The sequence below is a fragment of the Agelaius tricolor genome, unplaced genomic scaffold, assembly GCF_023055355.1.
Source record: "Agelaius tricolor isolate 1412-34295 unplaced genomic scaffold, bAgeTri1.0.p SCAF_1, whole genome shotgun sequence".
In the NCBI taxonomy this organism is placed as follows: domain Eukaryota; kingdom Metazoa; phylum Chordata; class Aves; order Passeriformes; family Icteridae; genus Agelaius; species Agelaius tricolor.
In genome coordinates this window covers 60,765,777-60,781,731 of record NW_027269261.1, presented here as the reverse complement: position 1 = coordinate 60,781,731, position 15,955 = coordinate 60,765,777, and the positions used below count along the sequence as shown (strand labels likewise).

The 15,955-nt window shown below is 41.5% G+C and overlaps 1 protein-coding gene across 25 annotated transcripts in view; it reads right to left on the bottom strand.

Annotated features, from left to right (window-relative positions):
- The window catches only part of EPB41L2 (erythrocyte membrane protein band 4.1 like 2), a 109,311-nt gene extending 93,791 nt beyond the window's left edge, over nt 1–15,520 (bottom strand). For 24 of the 25 annotated variants that reach the window (XM_071436656.1, XM_071436693.1, XM_071436703.1 and 21 more), the window contains exons 1-2: nt 15,420–15,520; nt 11,672–11,753 (exon numbers count right to left, since the gene is read on the bottom strand). The gene's annotated coding sequence lies outside the window, so the exon portion shown is untranslated. Of the gene's footprint in view, nt 1–11,671; nt 11,754–14,684; nt 14,820–15,419 lie in introns of those variants that run through there. The other variant, XM_071436641.1, reaches the window with a different exon arrangement.
- Nucleotides 15,521–15,955: the final 435 nt, after the last annotated feature.

Sequence of the window (15,955 nt, the reverse complement as noted above, 5' to 3'; positions counted from 1 at the left end):
CTGGTTATGAAATGTACTCTAACACAAAACTTAAGAGAGTCACCCTGAAATTTGGGCTGCAACAATTCCTCAGATTACAAATAACTAATGACATCATTTCTGTAGTCCCATCACAAAGACAGAGAATTTGTGGCAGTTTAGGGGGCATAGTCACCTCTTAAGCCTGGAAGCAAAAAACACATCAGTTGTGCATGGAACAGAAGTATCATGTCCTAAATCAAAAGATAACCTTTACTCACAGCTGGGTAGTCCATCTACTTCCAATCTGCACACTAATGGACAGTTTCAAAATGCAATGATGGCTTAGACAGAAATACCTTCAGACGTAAACAGTATATAAAACCCTATGGTGTCACCCAGAGAATTGACTATGCCAAATTCCATATATTCTTTTGAAAAACCTACCAAGTTCAGTAGGCTACGTTAGAAGTATCTAACACAAAATACATCAGACAAGTTCACTTGCCGGCTTTGTAGAACTTAAGCCACCTTATTTTCTTAACTTGGTAGAAAATAAAAATAAAAATCAAGTTATGATATTTTTCAGACTCTATGGGGAAGAGAAAAAAAGTCAAGGGTCTGTGACATCTTATTACAAAAATTAGCCAGATCTGATTTAGAACTCAATGGCATCTCAAACTCTTCTGAAAGGTCAGGACATACCTCACTTAACAACACTCTGGTCTCCTGAGCTTATGTAAGCTACAGAGCAAACATAGATAATACAGTCACACGACCACCAAAAAGAAAATAATTATAAACATTCAGAAAACTCTTAATGCATCCATCTCTACATTTTGATGATAAAGGAATCATAATTTTCATCACATTACATTCCTCTCAAAAAGTTATTTTCCAGATGTCTATCTCCTGCTTTATTTCAGCATCCTCCCTTGTGTGAACTGCTAGTGATGATTCTAGAAAATCACTATAACTAACCATTTTGATGCAAGAACTTATTTAACTGAGAGGTCAGTTAAAAAATATGGTATTACTGTAGGCAATGACAGTATCATAATCAGAAGAGATTAATTCCTCTAATTAAATACCATATAAGAAAAACATTAAGTCAACATCAACAACAATCAGTGAAGATGTTTTAGAAATATTTTAGCTTCATAGATCAAGTTAAATGCTTAAGTCAAAATGTCCCAAGATTAAGAGGAAATAAAAACCATTTACAGGAAACAAATCAATATTTTACTGATCACACATTGCTAGGCTGCCTCAAATGTCTTGCAAGCACAAACCTGCAGCAATGCTTTTACTTCAGACTGCAAGTCTGATTACTTCTCACTTTCTCCACTTTATGCTATTTGGTAACTAGCTCCGAGTCAGACCTGTAAGTATCACCACCTGCTCTAGGAAGCTGGAAAAACAACCACAAAGCCCCACCAGCTCTGAGAGAAAAAGACTACAGGCATTGATCCATTAGGCGAAATAGTACAGCTTATCCTACCAGGGTACAAAAGGCTGCAGAACAAAAAACATAGGTGACCCAAAGGAAAAAAAAGGCTACTTTAGATTCCTCCTTTTCTTGTAGGCCTCACCACTTCTGATTGTTAAGCCCTCTTTAACAATCAGAAATGGAAAGTTAGTAGAAGTCAAAGCCCAGGATCCCTGTAACTATGCACTCTACATGCAGTGACTTTTCCCTTGTTACCACTTCTCCCTGTGTAACAGCAAGGTAAGAGTTTGAAGAATTTGATCTTTCTGTTCAGTTCTTCAAAACTTCCACGCTAAAATTTGCAAGTGTGTTTTGAAGAAGAGCAGCAATACAACAAAGCGTAAAAATAATTCCAAACAGTAACTACAAACAAATCAGTGGAAAAAACTTCAAAACTAAATATAGTAGTAACACACTCTCTTGGCTGAAAAGCACTGAATTACTGATAAAACTCTTGCAGACTATTCAAGCCCTTTGCAGAATTACCAGCCTTCAGGGTATCAGCAAAGACAGTTCTGTCATGTGAATTGATGCGTACTATTGATAAGTAAGTGTCGCCTATGGCAGTGCTTTTCAAGTACAAAGACAGGTCAGAAAACTGAAAGTTTTTCACGAAAAGGAAGATATACCTTAATAGCCTACCAGGCATCTCCTCTAGTGTAGGGGGGTGAAAGAAGCAACAGCTGTTTTCAGAAGAAAAGGTCAGAAGCCCTGGCTGAATTTGGGAACATATTAAACTTAGCTTGATTCTACATAGGAGTCTTTATGTTACAATCATGTTGCTGTAAGGTCTGTATTAGATTATCTCATTGTAGCAACAGTTATGTTGCCTATTTTAATTAAAGTATTCTGAGGTAACTGCTTCAATTCCAGTTAAAGCCCTGAATGTGATCAGTTTCACATAAAGCAACAAGAAGCCTTCCATACTAAAATAGTGTTGCATTTTAAAAATACAGCTGTGGATCAAGTAACATATTACTGCTCACATCAGAGACAAAAAGTTTTGCATAACTTCACAGCATGTAAGCATGAGACCACTCTCAACTCACTAGAAATGTTTCTTTAGCGATGACTAGCAGAGTGAAAGCCATCTTCAATTCTTCAGCAGCACAGAGCTTTGTAAACAACAGCAGTGTTTACTTTAATTCAAGGGGAAAACAAAAAAGAACAGAAGAAAATCAAGTGGGGAGAAGAGGTTGCAAAGGGCTTGTTTGGAGCTGAAAGGATGAAGGGGAGAAAATACAGTGAAACCACACTTTTAGAGCATAAACTGGAGGAGAGGGAAAAAAACATGCAACAGTACCTCTACTGTTGAAAATGAAAACCCAACTTCTGTTGCTTAACACTACCTCCATACAGACTAGAGATACTCAGCCTACTAAGTGCATTCTTCTTTTTAAAGTTTCCACAATAGGAGCAAATAGTTCAAAAGTATGATCCACGGACACAGAGCTGCCCACTGACATCACTACTTCAATTAGCTCAAAATTAGTATTGAAGAAAAAAGAATTACTATCTAGTTAGTGACTGAATTTGCTGTTCAAATGTTTGCACATATAAGATAGACATGATCAAAGATACAAAAGCCACACTCAAAGCTCTCCAAACCAGACGAAGAAATAATGAATCATAGAAACATCCCAAGTATCCCCAATTCCAATTCACTGCTACACAGTGGTACATTTTCCCTCTATGCTATCATAATTTACATATAATTTCAGGCTAATAATGCTCTGCAAACATATATTAAAGAAAAAATTCTGTAATTTTAATTTATATTACTGAAAAATGGAAATAACTAACTTTAGGCTTGCAAAAAATCTAATGGCAGAATTGTCTTTTATAAAAAATTGTTAATACCCTAGTAAGAGCAAACATCTAGGAAAATGGTAGAGGTGGAATTCCCATTATAGCAGAATCTTGCTGTTCTAATAAGAATGTTTAAAATTCATGAAGCTTTGCTTTGACAGATGACAAATCTGCTATTCTATGATTTTGTTTCTCTGTAGTTTTATTAAAGACATATACACTGCAAAACTTTCTAGCATTGTTTCTGGATTAAAACAAGGCTAACTGTCTGTCATGAAAGAGAGCCTTTCCAACACCCAAAAACCTCAGTAAGAGAATTTCCACACAGCTTTTCAGGTTACCAGTTAGGTACTTGAACTAATACTTTACCTAAAATAATATTATATCTGAAGCATCTGAGAAAGTAGTTTTTAAGAGTAAAACAGCAAGATGGACATTGTCAGATTCCAGTGGATGTGGTCAACAAAACAGTAGCCATGTCCCCACCAAGCAGTAAGAAGGAAACACAAGCTTTCCCAGGCACTGTGGGTTTTTGGAGGATATATATTCCAGATTACAGTCAGATCGTAAATCCTCTCAATTAATTGACCCAGAAAAAGAATGATTTCAAGTGGGGTCCTGAACAACAACAAGCTTTTGAACAAATTAAACAAGAGATTGTTCATGCAGTAGCCCTTGGGTCAGTCAGGAAAGGACAAGATGTGAAAAATGTGCTTTACACTGCAGCCAGGAAGAAAGGTCCTTCCTGAAGTCTTTGGCAAAAAGCATCCAGGGAGACTCAAAGCCTGTGATTTCTGCAGTCAGGGATGCAAGGGATCCCAGGCCTGTTACACCCCAACTGAGATACCAGCAACTTATGAAGGAGCTTGAGCTGTCTCAGAAGTGACTGGCACTGAATCACAGCTTCTCCTGGAACCCCAACTGCCAATACTGGGCTGGATGTTCAAAGGGAAAGTCCCAGCCACACATCACATCACTGACACCACATGGAGTAGGCAGCTTGTGTTGATCACACAGCAAGCTTAAATAGAAAACCCCAATCACCCAGGGATCTTGGAAGTCAGCAAGAACTGGCATGAAGGTAAAAATTTCAGACTACTATAATCAAAGGAGAAGGTACCACATGTTGAAGAGGCCCTATTATATAATCAACCACCAGAAAATGAAAAGCGATACACTCTTTACTGACAGTTCCTGCCACATACTGAAGATGGAAAGTTGCCATATGAAATCCTACACAACAAGCTGTAGAAGCTATTGAGGGACACGGTGAATCAAGGTGAATCAAGCCAGAGAGCAGAGCTGAAAGCCATCCAGCAGGCTTTAGATACTGCTGAAAGAGAAATGGCCAGTGCTCAACCTCTACGCTGACTCATGGATGGCAGCAAATAATGGAAAAAGGTCAACTGGCAGCACAGAGGGAAACCCATCTGGGCTGCTGAAATGTGGCAAGACATCACTGCCTAGGTGAAGAAGTTGGCCATAAAAGTATGCCACAAAAATGCACATGTTCCCAAGAGCTGGCCTACCAAAGAACACTGCCAACAATGGACAGGTAGACCAAGCTGCCAAGATTAAAGTCTCTCAGGTGGATGTGGACAGGTAGCATATAGGTGAGTAATTTCTGGCTCAGTGGGCCCATCATGCCTCACATCATCAGGGAAGCAATGCAACACACAGGTGGGCTTGTGACTGAGGGATGGGCTTAACCATGGACACTATGTCCCAAGTTATCCATAACTGTGAAACATGGGCTGCAATCCAGCAGGCAAGGCCTCTATGGACTGAAGATAGAGGCTGAAATAGAAACATAGGGAGGCCCTGCATATGGACTAGATCACACTGCTGAAAACACACCAGGCAAGTGCTACATGTTTACTATGGTGGAAACATCCAGCCTGGATGGCTGGATACAGACCCTGTGCCTGGTGCTACTGCCCAGAACACCATCTTGGGCCTTGGCCTGTGGCAACATGGCACCCCTGAGAGAACTGAGTCGGACAACAGGACTCATTTCAGAACTAGTCTCACAGACACCTGGCCAGAGAGCACAGGACTGAGTGGTGTACCCTATTCCCAAGCATGTGCCAGCCTCTGGGAAAACCGAACAGAACATAGGACTGTTAGAAACCACATTGAAAGCAGCAGATAATGGGGCCTTCAAACACTGGAATCTGCACTTAGCAAAGGCTACCTGGTTTAGCTAACTACAGAGGCTCCAGCAATCAAGCTGGTCCTACCCAATCAAAACCCCCACCTACCATAGAAGGGGATGAAGTCTCCGTGGTGCATTTGAGGAATATCACTTTGGACTGGTCCTGCCTAAAGCAAAGGCAAACCTGTCTGTGTGACTGTTTTTGCTCGAGTAGTTGCTGCGTAATGCAGAGGGATGGGGAAACACAATGCGTACCTCAAAGGGATTTGATTTCTGAGTGAGAACAGTCTGTAATGTTAACTTTTGTAACACTGGCTGCTGAATGGCACTGACACTGTATGCCATAACTACCATGGGCAATGAATATGGTCTGCTCCAGATACATGAGGCTCCTGATATAGCTCACAACTACCTGGAAGATAGGAAGGAAGACATCTAGGATGTCTTCCAGGTACAGACACCAAATTAACTCAATGGACATCTTGGAGGGACAGCCATTGACTACTGAAATTATACCTATGCTTATGTGCATTTATATATGTACATATATAGCTAGTAGGTGTAGGATTTGTGCATGACATGAATGATATAGACTGAGGGGAGGATAATGTTCTGAGGGAGCAAGGACAGGGTTAATTTTTACAGTAGCCAAGAGGGGGCCTGGCCAGGAGTCAAAGATTATTCTATATCACCTCACAGCATTTTCTGGGGACAGAGGAAGGAGTCCCTTCTACATCATTTAGTGTGGTAGTAGAGTCAGGTATTCACCAGGCCCTGTGTGGGGAGCACTCATGTGACTCACCTCCCTCGTACACTCTGTTATTAATACTCTTGCTCTTACTGCTCCTTTTCTTATTTCATTGCTATTTCCAGTAAATTGCTCTTATCTCAACCCACTTTCTCTACCTTATGTGTTTCCAATTCTCCTCTCTATCCAACTGAAGGGGAAAGGGTGGGGGGAAGGGGGGAAGTAAGTGAGCAGCACATAGCTTGGAGTTTTCTAATGGGAACACTAAATTGGGGAATTTCCTCCCTAGACCTTCTTTAGGATGCCTCACTGCTATACCAGAGTCTGTCCACAATCCCATAGAGTGCAAACAGAGATAACAGGAGATAAGTGACTGGTTACAACAAACTGGTGGGAGGCATAACCTGAAGTTAGTCAGCAGAAGCTGCTCTTCTCTGAAGGAAATCAAAAATTCCACACCCAGAAAAAACCCCACACAAACTAACTTGGTTTCTCAAAATCAGAAGGATCATCTTTATTCCATTTTATACTGAAAAACAGAAGTATGATGAAAGAACAAGCATAATTTGACAAGCTACAGAAACCACTTTAATTTTAATTAACCAATTAATAAAGTTACATTAAATAAGATCTCTGATAATATTAGCTTTATTTTCCTTGAATTTGAGTTGCTACCTTCATGAGCAGTTTACCAGTGCTCACATACAAACATACTGCCTGAGTTACCTGAAACAAAGCATTAGATAGGCAAGTAAAAAAGAAAATAAATAAAAAACCACCAAACACCCAAATGAACTAGCAGAGAAAAAACACATTTTCCCTGAAATTAGCACTTATCCTTTCACCTTGATATAACCAGAGATCTAAAAAGAGTCATAGAACATAAAATCACTTGTTGTGTCTTGAGCTGTTAGTTTAACTGCTTACATACTGAGCCTTCTAGCAAGAGTATGTACTGTTGTTAACCTTGGGAATAACACACCATGAAAACCCACTCAGGATTGTAAAAATAACACTTGAGGAAAAATCTCTGTAGCATAACTACTTCAAGTCTTAAAACATTTAACCAAAATCATTAAAGAAAATCTGAGCTGTTTTAAATATGAGTAAAACAAGAAGACCCTTGTGAGCTTCTGAACAGGAAAGATCCAGACTTTTTTCTAAATGAGTATCCTTTATGAGCAAGCAAAGGTCATTCAGAGTAAAAGAATGAAGCAGGTTGATTTTGATTTCAACAGGCTTAACATGAGGACCGCAACACACTGGCCTTTTTGCCTCTCTTCTTTTGCAAGTGACTCCACCAGGCAAATTAATCTTCCCACATAATTCAACAGTTTATGGAGACAAGATGTTTCAAGACAGAAAATCAGGGCTCATGACAGTGACTAAACAGTTCACCCAATAAAAACTGTTTTCATCTGGTCCCATTCCAAAGTCTTAATGTGCTACATACAGCACATGTCTTGCCCTTTATCCAAGGCAGGATGTACCACCACTGAGTAATTTTATGGTAAGCCAACCAGTTTCATACTAGTTGTTGCCCTGGAATACAACTGAAGAAAATGTTGTGGTTTTTTTTTTTTCCCTTAAATAAAAAATCAGGGAAACTGAGCAGAAGGTCTGAAAAAGGCAAAGAAGATGCACTTTTACCTAGGCAAAAAAATGGTTGAAGCAAACTTGCTCCCAATATTGTGGGGACATGTTTTGCCTCTCTCACACTAGCCTTTAAAAATTCAATTGCAAGCAGTACATAAAAACATTAATTCTTAGTCCAGTATATCAAATCTCATGATTCCTCAAGATACAGAGTTGGATTTCTGAGATCAAACAAATCAGCTCAGGCTAATTTTCTGATTTTCAAACAAATCAGCTCAGGCAAAATATACTGCAGCTAATGTGTGGGTGTTTTTATAGAGCTTCATTATGCTTTTTGAAACAAAAGGAACAGAAGTCCAGAATACATGAGAAACAAGAACTAAAGAAGTTTCTAGTCATCCTACCATATCAGGGCTAAAATTGTACAAACTCCTCCTTCAGTGGTAACTGTCTCACAGGTAATACCTGGTCTCTAGTTAAGACTGCAAATATTCTGTTTGGATTCCTGACCTTGTAATGGTCTAAAGATGAAAGTACAATGTAGGGTCACTTGCCTTTTACTAAATTTGCTAAAACCAGTGGGCATATGAGGGAATATGGAAGGGCCAGCAATGTTATATGTGTGTTTTTCTAAAAGTAGATTGATGACATGACCCTGCCACTCTACCCAAGTCAGAACACTGTCATTTATTACTGTGTTCTGTAGCATAACTTCATTTTTGCTTTGGATTAAGTTTTTAAACATAGAAATCTCACAACAGAACTTATTTTACATAGCATTTCTATGGAAAAGGCACTTTCCTCCAAGAATCTTCTCACCTACAACACAGGGCTGCAGTATTCCTAACTTCCCTTTTACATAGTTTAATTTCTTCTACAGTACAAGAATAATGTGCTGGTGACAGTGTAAATTTTTCCCCAAAAAAACCTCAACTATTCAGCCTCAACACTAAGTGATTATTCTGCAGCTATGCCATGACAGTTAAACAGCATCCTTACTTTCTGAAATGTCACTGGGACTGAATCCAGAAGTGACAAAAACCTAGTGTTCTAATCTGCTACATATTTCACCTTAACACTTCAACACAGTAAAAAAATCTGGAGAATATGAAATTTCAGCCTTCAGAAACATGCCTTACCCTTCAAAGCGAAAAAAAAAAAATGCAACATGTTTGGAAATACAATGGTCTCAGTATAAGCAAATGTAAGGGTAGCAGGGAGGGGTGGGGAACAAAAAAAAAAATCTGTAAGTGCACAAATTTCATTAAGCATTACTTACTCTCTGTAATATATTCTTAAGCACACACACAGAGTCAAGAAAGCACACTGGGAAAGTGAGGCCAAATACAACAGCTTAAGTTAACTAATGAGATAATTAGAGGTCCGAAACAGGTTTAATACTAAAATCGCTTACAATCGGGGTTTGTAAAGAAGGAGCAGTAACACTGATATGTAGCAATCCCAGCCTTGTTTCAAGCAGCTGCCTCTAACCATAATATAAGATACTCTTTGACAAATGTTGTCTACAGAGGAGACAAGGCAGCCATAAGACAAAACACAGACTTAAAAATTAATTTAATGCTACAGCATTCTTTGGTTCTGGTTATATATGTTCCCCACTCTGTCCACCCTCCCTCCACCTCCTTCCCTCCCAGACACTGGGTTTATTTCAGACTTGTGGTCAAATAATGAAATGCCCTACCAGGAAAAGTACCAAAAAAGCCATACAAGAAAAAAGGATTCAGTCCTCTAAGAGAAGATCAATGATACATAGGGCATATTTCTTTAATTGCTTGATGATGAAACAGCAGCAGTTACAGTATTATTTAAACACAGCTTTTAAGTGCAACTTCAAAGGGAGAAACCAAATGGGATAAAACAGCTTCTTTCAGCTGAGCAAACAGCAAATCAACTGTTTACAAATAATGTCTACAAAGTACAAAACACTGTGTTTGGAAATTGAAAGTTTCAGATCCAAAACTGAAACCTTCAAAGAAGTTTGCAGGATATACTTGGTATATTCTGACATATTTTAATTGATGAATCCCTGCTTTTGTGAGTAACTGGAAACAATAAAAGTGTTTCAACAAATGTGAAACCCAAGGACATTTTTATCACCAGATTTAAATTTTGGTTTGATTTTCCAAAGTAGGAGAATTCGTGCTCAATCAGTTAGAATTCAAAGGTCTGCCTAGTATGAATTCAAACACTTGAATTAAGAATATGTATTTCAAATCCCATATACAGGAAAACTGAGTATTTCAAATTAGAAAAAGCTGTTCTAATTTTCCATTGCGGTAAGAGAGCACATCATGCATTTTAAATATATACTGAAGCTTCTCATACTCTTAATAACATTCTGTGCTCTTAAAATGTTGTAGTCAAATTCTTATCCAGGCCACTATAAAGAATACCACAGTTATAGTGTATACTTCTCTACCCACAGTAAGGGGATAGCAGCAAATTACAGTAAAATCTGGTGTTACATTTAGCTGTACAACACTACTAATTAGAGAGTAATTTCAACAATAAATATTTGGTTAAACTCTGCTTTGTCATCAGTGCAAGCAATTTAAGATGAAACTGATCTTTCAGAGAGTTCATGGGGTTGGTTTTTTTTTGAGTCTATTTTTATTTTCTGGTTACTGAGCATCTTTTCCTATGAAACACTTTTCCAGAGCTACTGCTTAGCAAACAGAAAACCACACACAATGTTAAAAGTAAAAGGGAAGATTCAAGCCTAGGAGACCATGGCAATCCACAGTTCTCTTTAAACTGTCCTTAGATAACCCTCTTTTACTACTCAATGGCAAGATCTTCTAACAATGACCTTACAGAGCACACATGCTGCATGACTCAGTAAGAGCAAGGTAAGCTAGAAGACAGGCTTTATCACACCCTTCAGAAAGAGTACAGGGAGGAAAAACCAAGATACAGGCAAATATGAGCCCCATGGTAGATACAATATCAAGTAAAACACCCAGTTAACCCCCTAGACACTGACGAGTCACCAGTTTTAAGAGAGGCTCTTCCTGCAATTCTTCACAAGAGCTCTCTGATGAGCCATGCTGTTATTAATAAAAGCACTACAGAGATGAACAGTAGTAGTACCTTATCTCCTTTAGAAAAAAAAATCCAATCAAAGAAACACATAAGCAAAACACTACTACCTGCTTCTGAGAATCCACAGAGACAATCAGTTTTTACACAAGAGGCCAACTTCAATGAAGTCAGGCCTTGAAAGCATCCCATACTTTAGCGCAGTCATGAAACATTATACCATCAAAGGCAGCTGTGATGTGCACAGCAAAGGGTTGGCATCTGACATGTTACAACACCAACTCACAGAGTTGTTGTAATGCAGTGTTTGTGCATTACAACAACTCTAAGACATCAGACAATACAGCAAAAAAACCCTTTTTTCCCCCCTAAGTCTATTAAAATAAATAAACCTGCATTCTTGCTGAGCTGTCCCACCTGCAGTACACACAAGTCTATAATCTCATACTATACATGGAACATACTTTCCTCATTTCACTAGCCAAACAACAGCTATTTTTGGATTACCCAATAGCAATTAATCAATATTCTGTTGATAAGGCCTTCACTTAGTCTGTAAATCTTTACAAACTTCTCAAAGACAAGGTGAAGTCTATGGAGGAAATAAGTTACCTGTAAAATTTACCTTCACAGAAGAGTGCGCACCACAAAGCTCTTAAGTAGAAGTCAAAATATTTACGGTATCATCTAGATGGTTTTTTCTATATAACATCACAAAACTGACAACTCAAGCCATGTAAATTTATCCCATCAATAGCTAAAGTAAATGAGAAGTTGAAACAGAACACAAAATGTTGCCTATTTAGTAAATTCACACAATGAATCTTCTGACCTAAAAAAATAAAGCACAAATTACCTTTCACTCCAGTAGGAATCTTGAAGACTTGTAGAGTGAAATCAACTATGACAACTGGATATCAGCACAATATCTTGCTTGCCTGTAAGGGAATAATTCAGAGTCACATTACATCAAAAAATTAACCCACCAAATAAATTAGAAAACCAGATAAGTGAACAATGCTGAAATGATAAACATTTTGAAAATGTGAACACCCTGACAAAGAAGAAGAGAAAGAAACCCCACACCTAATCATTTAACTTGCACTTTGATTTTTGTCTCTTAACAAAATAGAAGTGTGGCAGTTTATTTTAAAGTCTAACACTCTTAAAGCTTAAAGTAGTCTGCTTTCAAAACCAGATGGCCAGAAATAACCCCTTACAATGCAGTTTGGCTTCTTGTATAGTCCAGACTACAACAATCAGATGCTTCCACATCCCCTTTTCTTGCTCCCATCCTCTTTCTTGTGTTCACCCATTGTGTGAGTACGCAATGAACAGTTTTCCAACACTGCTTTTCTTGGGTTAATTTTGCTTGCAATGAGGAATACAGCCCACCTTCCCTCTTCTCACTCCCCCCTACTTAAGACCAATTCCAGAATGTCCCCCCTACTTAAGACCAATTCCAGAATGAAACCACAGTTTGACTTAGTACATCTTCCCCAGGAAAGCATTCAACCTTGCTTTACAAATACCTAGTGGCAAATATGGTACACATTACAATCTTCAGTAAAATGACTTTTAACCTACTGAAACTTACACACAGCAAACTAAAATGTGGAAAACTTCCTCTTTCAAAAATTAGAATAGAGCTACACATTACAGACAGCTATTAAAAACATAAACCATTTAGATCCTTTTTCTACCAGTAAATACTTTCATAGCTGTCATCCATGTAACAGGTATACCCAATATCATTTTATTTTGTTCCCTCCCTTTTAATCCTAAAATAGATCAATTTTTTGCACTAAAACACGCTTCCCAGATTAACACCAAAAGGAAATGCCAGTTTCAAAAAGAAACCCCACAACCACCAACTACAGATTTTTTTTTACTTTGTCATATATTTTAAACATTGGTTATAAACCGAGTTTGATTTTTTTGAGCACCAGCTTAAAGAGAACATGTGTCCAAGTTACTTATCACAACCCACAATGCCTTCTTTACATGTCTATACTTCCCAGAACACTTTTCCATTCTCCACCTATGACCCACATTCTTCATCTCTAAAGACATGACTTGGGACCTGGTCCCATGAAAAATGAATATTCTGCCTATATCCACACTCACAAACTGATTCAGATCATACCTGCTACTAGAAGTAATACAGTTATTCTTCAGGTTACCTTCTCTAAGTGAGAGCTCTTCAGTGCTGCCACTGAATCCCCAGTAAGACATCAGAAAGCCAAACTAGCTTCAGAATGTTACCTGTTTTGGCCCTTGAATCTAAAAAAACTTTATTAATTGACTGCAGTTACTGGAAAATTATCCAAGTAGAAGTGGAACAAAAGGTCTATTTCCAGATGAATGAAGCCTGGAAGTTTATTCCACACAGCCCTGGATGTTAAGAAGTTTTAACTCCCCCTCTTCTCCACTATCAACAAAGGTGCAGAGAGAACACATTTTTGCAAGTCTTGTCTAGGCCATGTAAATTATATTTTTACAATGCAAGCTCATCTGCCACAGGTACAAACTGTTGATAGAAATTTTCGAGATCAGAAAACACTGAAGGGAAGGTTATTTTCTAAGCCCAAAGGTAACGAAACTCAGCAGAATGTTGCAATTTAGGCAAAAGAAAGCAGCTCAACTTCCCACCAAGAGGTCAACAGCAGACAGAAAGCAGCATGGCCAGCAGAAATGGAAACTTGGAAGGGAGGAGAGCAGCAGCTGAAGCTGAGTGCTTCTGCTGAACGCCCTTCCAGGGCCACTGCTGCCTAACCCAGGGTGCCACCAAACTGCTCCTGTTCTGTAACTGGCTGGCTCCGTAGCTTAGCGGCTCCATTTTCCTGCTGTTCAAAACATGATGCTAAAGGACACAGCTTTTCTTTTAGCTAGTCTCTCAAAGAAGCATTTTGTCATTTCAACCTCTGCAGGACTGGATACACACGAGTTGATGAGAATTTGCTGAAGGCTAAGTTCTGTAGAACTGTGCTTGTTGCATTTCACTAATACTCTGAAAGCACCCATGACAGCAGACAGAAAAGAAGGTTATAAAGCTAAGAAAATGCACTTTAAAGCAAATATAGAATATATAATTTAAATTAAAAACTGGTCTTGGAGAGCTTTACAAGAAGTAAAACGCACACCAAATCAACTGCTTGCCAGTTACTACTGGTATCAAAGCACCTTAAGTTTACTTTAGCTGGCAATTACTTGCTCTCTGGCAGCAATTTTTTTTGGAAGGTGGAAATCATGATCATTAAGCTGACAAACCCTCAAAACAACTCCCTTCATGTCAATCAGCAATCCTTCTAGCCATACACATGTGTGGACAACACTATTAACATCAAAAGGGATTAAGTTCAACTCAGTGGAATCTTTACCTGTGAAAAATGCTGCACACTAAAAAAATGTTACCATAGTGTTAATAGCTCTTTTAAGTGTACTCAGACTTCAGAGTACTGTAATCAAAGCCTTACAAAAGAACAATAATAGGAAAAGAACTTTAGACCTAAAATTATAAATAACAATCTTTTTTTAAAGATCTTAGCGCATAATGCTCAGAGGCTAGGTTGCCACATCTTGGAAGGGGGCCTTATTTTAAAACAGTAGACACAAACCATATAAGAGGATCCTACACTTATTTTTGCCCTAATCCTGAAGGGAAGGGAAATTAGCGATGTGAAGTCTTCCTCGATTTCACCCCCTATCTGATTCTTGGCAAACAGCCTCAATGCGGGGGCCTATTTAGCTCATTTTTCTGCAGTTGCTAACTTAGAGACGAAAGAAAGGAACAGCCCAAGATGCAAACAGATGAAGTTATCAGGAGGAGAGGAGTGGTGCTCTAGGAGGAAGGAAATTAAGAAACCAACCGCTTCGCTTCACGCAGCATTCACGCGACGGGTGCGGGAAAGGCACCAACAGCCAGCAGGACAGATTTTTTTCGGGGAAAAACACCCCTTTTCTTCTGGCCCCAGAGCAGAAGCGGGCGAGCCAAGAGCGCGGCAGATGCAGGCACGGCAGCGACCACGGGAGCCCGCGCAGCGCCGGCCGGGGTGCCCCGAGCTGCGGCCGGAGGCGGCGGGCGCGGCACTGCCCGCGCCGGCGGCCCCGCCAGGGAGGCTTGGAAGCGAGCGGCGAGGAGCGGCCCCGCACGGCTCGTCTCGCCGGGACCAGCGCCCAAGGCTGCGGGAAAAGGAGGAAGGGAGGAGCCAGCCCCGCCGGCCGCTGCGCTGCCCGCCCGGGGCGGAGGGGCTGCGGCTCGGAGCCGCTCGCCCCCGCCGCCCCCGGACGCGCGTCCTCGGGGCCGCTGCCGCCCCCTGCCGGCCGCGGCACTGACAGCCCCCATCCACCCACCCCGCCGCAGCTCGGGGCCAGCACAGAAGGAGGGAAGGAAGAAGGCAGCTCTACCCGATCAGCCCAGCCAGCCCCGCCCGCAGCCTCCGCATCCCGCGGCAAGCGGAGCGGACCAGCGAAAACGGCGACGGATACGCGGCAAAGCCGCACCCAGCGCAGCGCAATGGTGGCCCGACCCCCTCCTCCCTGCCATCCCCCGCTCCCCACTGCCGGCGTAAGTGGCGCTCCCTCAGGAGCGCTCCCGCTGGTACCTGCCGCTCGGACGACGGCTGGCGCCCGCACGCTCCCGAAGTTCCCGGCCTCGGCCGTCAGCCCAGCCCGGGAGAAAACCCCGCCGGCCCCGCCCCCCGACCAATCCGCGCCCCGCCCGCCCCCGCGCCCCGCCCCCGTCCCTTCCCGGCCTGGCTGCGCTGGCCACGCCCCCGCACTCTCCGCGTCGCCATTGGTTAACGCAGTTGTCAATCTCCGCGGGCAGCGCTTCGCCCCCGCCCGCTCTTCCTGGGCCGTTTTCAGCGGTCACTGCCCGTCGGGGGTGCGGTTCCAGCCCAGGGCCGGGACGGGTTTCGGGAGCGTCGTCGCAGCGTGGGTATCGCACTGGAGAGACACAGTCCGGCAGCGCCGCTGGCGAGCTATGGTCCCGGGCGGGTCTGGGCAGGGCGCCGGCCGTGCGCGCGGTGCGGTGCCGCTGTCCCGCGGTGTCTCCAAGTGGAATGAGCTCCCGCGGTACCGCGGGCTGCGCGGGTACGGAGGGGAGGCGGTGACCCCTCCCGGCTCCCCGCAGCCCTCG